The sequence below is a fragment of the Apostichopus japonicus genome, chromosome 1 (genome assembly GCF_037975245.1).
Source record: "Apostichopus japonicus isolate 1M-3 chromosome 1, ASM3797524v1, whole genome shotgun sequence".
Lineage (NCBI taxonomy): Eukaryota > Metazoa > Echinodermata > Holothuroidea > Aspidochirotida > Stichopodidae > Apostichopus > Apostichopus japonicus.
The window spans coordinates 766,843-775,000 of NC_092561.1; the positions used below are offsets into that span (position 1 = coordinate 766,843).

The 8,158-nt window shown below is 37.0% G+C and overlaps 1 protein-coding gene and 1 long non-coding RNA gene across 2 annotated transcripts in view; both read right to left on the bottom strand.

The window, feature by feature from the left end:
- Positions 1 to 730: 730 nt before the first annotated feature.
- On the bottom strand, positions 731 to 2,826 carry LOC139970269 (uncharacterized). The gene is made up of 2 exons (XR_011794082.1): positions 2,212 to 2,826; positions 731 to 1,785 (listed from the first exon to the last, which is right to left on the bottom strand). It is a non-coding gene; the product is annotated as an uncharacterized lncRNA (long non-coding RNA).
- A 4,993-nt stretch (positions 2,827 to 7,819) lies between these two features.
- LOC139970326 (cytochrome P450 2D26-like) overlaps positions 7,820 to 8,158 on the bottom strand; it is a 6,160-nt gene continuing 5,821 nt past the window's right edge. Inside the window, exon 6 of the mRNA XM_071976002.1 lies at positions 7,820 to 8,158. This exon is cut by the window's right edge and continues 1,068 nt beyond it. The gene's annotated coding sequence lies outside the window, so the exon portion shown is untranslated.

Below are 8,158 nucleotides of genomic sequence, written 5' to 3' on the forward strand. Positions count from 1 at the left end.
GCTGCATAAATATCATTACCCATGCAATTAGCCTTCATCCATGGCTGAAGGACGAAAAAAACACGGCGATTATGACCAAGTTAGTGCACAACACCATCGCCGATTTCACTGGGCCTAGCCAGTATGCAGCTCCGAATGAAGCGAACACTTCACGGAAGCATACTACGATCCCTCCTTTTTGTTATGAAATAAAACAAATGGACTTTAACGGTTCGACATAAAAGAGTCATTCTTCTGTCAAGTAATCCACAAAAACTACTCTGAAGACCAGATCGGGGAACAGGAAACCTCCAATGGGGCAAGTGGCGATCCTTAGGAGGTAGCGCGCCGAGCACTAGTAGTACTATAGTATTAGCGTTACTACACTGAAGTCGCAATAGACGAAGAGATTTTACTGTATCATCTAAATTAACACCCCCTTCATTGCTCTATTGTATACTAATAAGCTATGAGGTTAGCTTCAGAAGCGGTGCGTTACATCTTCTTGTGAACAAATCTCAGTGCCCCAATTTATTTCTGGAATATGCTGGATCAGTTAGTTATAGCAATAATTTCTTATTCCTATTCCAGGAAAACCATTTTTTATGTTGTGGAGCCTGGAGTGGGGGTAATGGGGATGGGTCAAAATAGGTAGGTAAAAAGATTTTATTCCAAAGGGTGTTTAATTAAATCTCAAAGCGATTTATTTTAAAGTCACAGAGCCAAAATTTCACACCACATAGTTCAAGTGTTAAATCATTGAACAAAATTTATTCAATATCAGTTCTAGACAGTCATTCTGGACAATCTGAACTAACATTAACAACAATCATTGTATTATATGACATAAAAGTAAAACTGTACTTTCCATAAACATTATCATTCTTAAATTACACTAATGTAATTTGTGACATCAAAGGAGGTTAAAAGAAAACAACTTACATGAATTTTTTGGCTTTAAGCCTACAAAGCAGTTGCATGTCCATCGCTATCAATCGTTGTTATGACAAATTAATTAGAATAATCCAGAAGCAAATACAATAAAGGGTTATTTAAACCAAGAAACACTGCACGAAGTAACTCACATGCAAAAATGTTACACAAGCACGACGACACGTACAACACTGATGGGCAATATGAAACACAGCATCACACGCATTAAAACAATCGAAGACCATTAACAGGGTGTACAGCTGAGTTTTTGAAGAAAGACTACAAAACAAACCAACTGCTGCTGAAGAAACAAAGTCTAAACATTCAAGAGTTCTGCTGCCTCCATTGGTCTTTATTATGACTTTTCTGTCAAATATCATTGGTGATATGGATATTTTGGCTTCCAGATTAAAGGTACGAATCAAAAGTCTGGGAGGTAAATGCCCCTAAAAAGGTCAATGCCTGTTCCCTTATGCACATATTATATGACATCACGGTCACGCCAATACTTGTGTCCAAATGCTTCAAAACATGCCTTTTCTTTCATTGTTGATGTTGGGTCTGGAAAATAACCTTTTCATCCTGAATTAAAAGTCTTGAATTTCAATATATCAACACTGAGGGAACCCTGACGGATTGGTAATCCAACACAATCGTAGTTTAGAAAAGGTGTTTCTGGAGGAATTTCTCAACCAAGGCTTCCTATACAATGAGTTTTCTCCTGGCAACTTGAATCCAGTGTAATGACCATTGGCTGGAAAATCACTTCTGATCCTTTGGACTGCACATGATGGTAGCACAACCCTGACGTGTCTTGCTAGGAACCCCAAGTATCATTGAACCTGTTGACCGTAGGCTATGTATCTGTACTGCCTGGGAAAAAATTTATGAAAGTTCAAAATGTATTAATGTTGGCCATGATGTCCACAATATCAAGCAGGCATACAATGTACAGTTATGGTTACATTTGTTGTGATTTTACACCTTCCATGTATCATGAAACATTCTTTTGTTTCAGAAAATTGATTTGCAAAACTCTAGGCCAAAGTACTAGCCAAGTAATAATGAGTATGAAATAACACATATGCCTACCTAGCATGGCTGCATAATGCAACTTACATCCCCTAGCCAAACTTTCAGTATGCAACCAACCCTACTAGTACTACACACTCTACATATGGGTTGTAAGTTACCGTAACACAACGCACAATACGGTTTAGGGTGTTCCGCGAATTCCAACAACACATGCACAAAATGGACTGGATTTTGTTTTTAAATGCTTCGTTAATAAATTCTTACCACGTTGTATGTTCCTTGCAATGGTTTCGAACGGATTTCTTCTTCGATATGTTGTGGAGCTTCAATTTCGGCTCGTTTAACAGGCTCGAACTGATACGGTTCTAACACCTCCGCTCCACCCTCAACGTTCGGTTCAATATTGGAATGATCATCGCCTTCACTCTCTGCTTCGAATATGAGAAAGGGCACTCTAATTATAGCCCAATTTCACTGCCTAGTGAAGAACCATTATCACTTTGAACTTCGGTTGCCGCAATTGGTTCTGGATCCGCCATTTCACAGGAAATTTTGATTTGATATCGCACTTGTGATCGGTGTTTTGTTTAGTAACCACTAGTGGTATGTGTACTTGTCTACTGTGTACGTGAACGGTATTGTAAGCAGCGACAACAAATGTGTTCAAAACGTGACGTCACATGACGTCATGCGAATCGGAAAATTTTCGAGTAAACAAAGTTTCAAACGCCGAAAAGGGTAAATTCATTCTCAATTTTCGACTTGAAAAATCAAGTTTTAAACTGGCAGATTGGTTGATACATGTTCTAGAGAACATTCTTTGATGGATCCCAAAAATATAGGACTTTGAAATTTTCGTGTCATGGCCACTTTAATGGTTAAATCCCATAAAACAATGAAATACATTGGCTTTACATAAATCATGTTAATATATGCAAATTAAGAAGACAATGTAAGCACTTTTAGAGCCGTTCCGATATGCTTCTTACATGTTGTTAATAATATCGTTGTAATCCAACGAAACATTTGGTAATATGACCATTATTAAAGTATGCTATCTTAAAACAACGGTATACTGTCGAATAGTCCAATTACATTTCAATGTTATTTGAGTAATACGCCCTAGGTTTGGTAAAACTGCCTGCCAAACCGCAAAAAGCTGATGCACGATGTTATGTTACAATCAAAGGTTACGAAAGCTGTGAGCGCTGCAGAGAAAACTGGATTGCCCGAAAACGCAGAGGTGGGATAGGGTTGGGGGGGGGGGTTGGAGTATTCCCCGGGTATGAGCAAAATCCGAAAAAACAAAGCTTATTTTAAATGATAGTGTAGTTTGCCACGGTGACTGTAGCTAAAATAACCAAATCGTACTCACTTATCAATGGAAATAAAGTACTCCTAGCAGTGAAAATGGAAGGAAGAAACTATTTATTATGTAGTACGCTATGTTTATACTTATATCCGCATATAAAGCGGAAGGCCCGTGGTTCGAATCCCGGTGGAGGCTGAAAGTTTCTTCACTGTTCTCGATTTTCCAACTCATTACGATTTTCATTATATATATATATATATATATATATATATATATATATATATATATATATATATATATATATATATATATATATATATATATACATTTACGACATTTACGACAGTGGGTGACCTACTGTATAATGTTACGTACTACAATTGTAATTGTAACATGTTTTAACTTGCGTAAATCGTCCAGAACTGTTTTCAGTCGTCGAGAACTGAACAAGTGGGCACACACCCCTCTTACACCTATACCCCTCCCCATGCAGATCCCTTCCCCAACCATAACCCCCTCTCCACCCTACTTGAATATTTTAACGTGGAAAGGGCGCCCAGAGTAGTTGATATTGAATGGATCTAGTATATGTATGCTGCTCTCAACGGATATGAATTCGTAATTATTTTGCAGTTGATATATTGTAGTTGATATATTATAATTTATTTTTAAGGAGTATATGACATGTCTCGGTGCGTGTATAGGTTATTTCTATGATTTATAAACGTTTTGCTAAACCTTCAAAATTGATACCAATGTCATGACTCGTTACTGATGCCAGTATATGTTTCATAAAAGTAACGAATTCAATGTTTACTCATTGTGTCTGTAAATTTTAAAAAACATTTTCTTTTGAAAAAATTATTTTAAAGTTTCTTTCTTATTTTTAATCGAAAAATATGCTTACTTTGTGAGCGTATAAGTTATGTGTGTAACATGTTTTATGTGTATAACATGTGTTTACCGTGTGTTATATTTGAAACATGTGTACATCGTTATGTTATGCTATATATAACATGTGAATACCATATTTTACGTGTATACCATGTGTAAAGCGTACACCATGTGCATACAACATGCTATGCTTATAAAATGTGTTTTCTGCGTAGCATGTGTAGACCATTTGCTTTGCTTATACAAAGTGTATACCAAATATTACTCTATACCATGTGTTTACATTGTGTTAAGTGTGTACCGGTACCATGTCAGGGATGTGTGGGCGGCACTGGGCGGACCCGCCCAGCACTAAAGTACCGCCCAGCACTGTCTTAAAAATCGTGAATCCCGCCCAGCACTATTTCCATCTAAAATCCCGACATTCCTAACAATATATTCAACACAAATTGGGCCTATAGCCTATGACAAAATCATACAGACTAACAATGCATCAGTTACGCATGCGAGAAACATTACTTACGGCTCTTAATCGGTCCCTGGTAAAATCTCTTTGAAACAAACTAATAACTTTTACCAGATACGTAATATATTTCACTAAAAAACATAATAATAAAATGTAAATTGTTAGCAAAACTAGTATTGTGTATGTGCTTAAAAAGCTACACAAGTGCGAGCATTTGGCATCTGAGAATCTTCAAAAATCGAAAAATTTCTCAAAGGGGAGGGGACACCCGCTCCCCCTTAGACCCCTCCGCCAGTGCGTCGATCAGTATTCCCGGCACTCAGAAAATCCTGGTCACATCCCTGCATGTGTATACCATATGCTATGTGTATAGCATTTGTATATCATAAGACACATGCATACCACATGTTATGTGTAAATCATGTGTCACGTGTATGCCATGTGTATTCCATATAAGTTACGTGCATACCATATGTTATGTGTAAATCATGTGTTACGTGCATACCATGTGCTATGTGTAAATCATGTGTACACCATGTGTAAGTCATGTGTTATTTGTATACCATGTGTATGACATGTTTTGTTTCTGCTGAAGAAACTCTGTCACAATGATTCCCCAAATAAATCGTCTTTATTCGAAAGTATAAAATATTAAAATGATTGTTTTCTTCATATTTGTATCTTTCTTTATATTTCAGAGATCTTTTTTATTTACGAGGAAAAGAAGAAGAAATAAATCCCCATTCCCTTTTAAGTATATGGTGAGCACTGCCCTAAAACTAACGGTACATTATAAGAGATAGTTTATGCTTCGTCCTTCTGAACTTTTCAACTTAATTCTCGGTGAAATGAAATCATAATTCTTGCTTTAAATTAATTTACACAAATCCTCCGATCTAACCTCTGTTAGTAGAATTCTGTTCTATACCAATGAGTATATATAATTCTACTGTTGGTACTACTGCATGTATGGCTCTTTTTTATTTTGTATGAAAAGTCACCCAAGAAAGAACCTGGACACGTAAACCAAACAACCAAACGACTGATGCGCTCTCAACCCCACCCCCTGGCATCGAGACTGTGACTGTGTTATCATAGTCAGGTGTCTATCACGATTCCTTCTATAGAAGGGGAACATAATGCTACACATGATACTTTTTAAGAAAAGACACCCACCTTAGAACCTGTGTTAAAAACCAAACAATCAAACGACTGATCCGCTCTCAACCCCATCAGCCCCCTGGCATTGATACTGTGACTGTGTGATCATCGTCAGGTGTTAGAAAGGGAACATATATATATATATATATATATATATATTGCATATGGCTATTAGAAATACAGACCATTATTGAAAGCTATCGAAAACTCATGGCCTTAGCAATTTACGCTGCACTTTTAAAATTGTAAAGAAGGCTATGTATGGTAATGCGACACATTTGTACGGAGATTTTAAGGTGACATAAATATATAAATATAAATAAGTCTTGTGTTTGATTTCCAAGGTTATGTATAATGTTCAGATATTAACGCATTAAAAATCTTGTTTCCGAAGATTTAAAATCCTTCGTGCTCAGATATTCCACTATTAAGCTCTTTTATATGAATGTGTGATGATTTTTTGTATATTCAGATATTCAAATATTAAAATGTTGCAGCTAATTAATCTGAACCGGCATTTTTTTGATGTAAATCAGTTAGATATTTAAGCATATGAATAAGGGAATGACTTATAATAAGCAGATATTTAAATATCAATATATTCTTTATCCCGGTTTTTGAATTTTTAACATATTAAGTTTACTGTCTAGGATATGAATATTAATCGTCAGGTGGTTTATAAATATTATTTTGTTGTAGCTCCGGAATATCTCAATTTCTTAATGTCAAGATATTGACTCAATGTTGTTATTTCTTCCAAAACTTCCATTATCTAGATCTCTTAAAAGATACTTGAAATGCTGCACCCTGTATCTGAATATCCGAATCTCACCTTAAACGCTCCGTACCGTCCGCAACGCTCTGATGGTATTTGGAATAGATCTTGAGCTGTAGGTCTGTTTAGGAAATTAGTTCTTCGGCGGAGGTATTTCAAGCGCATACATTCACACTGCACGATCTACATCCGAGGCACATAAAAAAAATATTAATAATAATAATTTACTCCTATTTGAAAATTTATCGAAAATGATTTTAACATCTGTCAGGGTCAAAGTCAGTCAGTCTCATATTAAATTGCGCAAGGTCTCACCACAGTCGTCGTGTAGTGGTTAATTTCAGCTATACCCCCACAAACTTTAGATTACCGGTTCCAAATTCCAACCAAGCAGGAACCATTTGCTTCTTGGTTGATTAAAATGAAATTCCATCTTCGGCGAGATGAGTTTTCTGTCTGTCCGTGGGAAGTAGAGACTCTTCCAGTGGTTTCGAGACAACGTGGTTGGTCTGAATTCTGATGACAGACCCAGGAGCAGGAATGGGTGGGGTAATTAATATTACAATTAGGGGTAAGCCAAGGCCCCGGGGTCAAATAGGAGCCTCGAGAAATATGGGATAAGAATAATGTATCCTCATTTTCATAATACGCATGAGGAATCTTGAATACCCTACCCCCCATCCCAAAACGAAGGTGCGCGGTAATATAATTGTCCCGGGGGACCGATATGGTTCTCCACGCCCCTGAGTCCAATTGGCATTTCTACACCCCTTTTATGTTTTAGAGGTATGATCATCTAAACTTCAGTGGTCGAAAATGGTTGTAAGGCTTTTTTTTTGTCTAGCATATACAGCCCAATAGGTGGGCAGTTCATAGGCAAAGCACGACACATACAACGGGGTGGGGGGGGGGAAGAGAAGTTATGTAATGTCAGTGGCGGCAGCATTTATATCCTGCAGTAACTAGTGTTATATCTGCAGTTCTTGCAAGTGAGAGCCAATCAGTTGTGAACCGATTCATTTTAATTGGGAGGCACTGATCATAATACTGCTTAGTACGTCCTAAATAATTCAAGCAGTACGATACTAAATGCTCGAAAGAGTTTCACAAATCTTCTGTAGGGAAATTTGGATATGAGAAATGAATACTTTCAGGAAGGTGGCGCACTTCATTGCAATAATGATGCGGTGAAATGCGGATGTATATATGTAAACGCCGAAAATAATGACAAATAAGAGAAAAAGATGGAGAGAGGAAAACTGAGTAATATGACGAAACTTTAATTTCAATAATCTCGCTGAGGACATGACATTTTTTTCTGGTTTTAGCTTTCACATACCAAACCGTCCCTCCCTCCTTCTCCAGCCACAAACAAAGACTAGATCAACATTTCTTCCAGCTTTTGTCCGAAGCCTTTCAAACTAATTCTAAAATAGCATAATTGAAAAAAAGAAGAAGAAGAAGAATACATAAATCGATGTCTAGGACCTCATATAGCGATCGCTATTAATATTGTCACCGTTATCACCATGTACCGACGTCACCATAAAGGTCGTCGCCATCGTCATCATAATCAACACCAATGACGGATATCGTCATTACC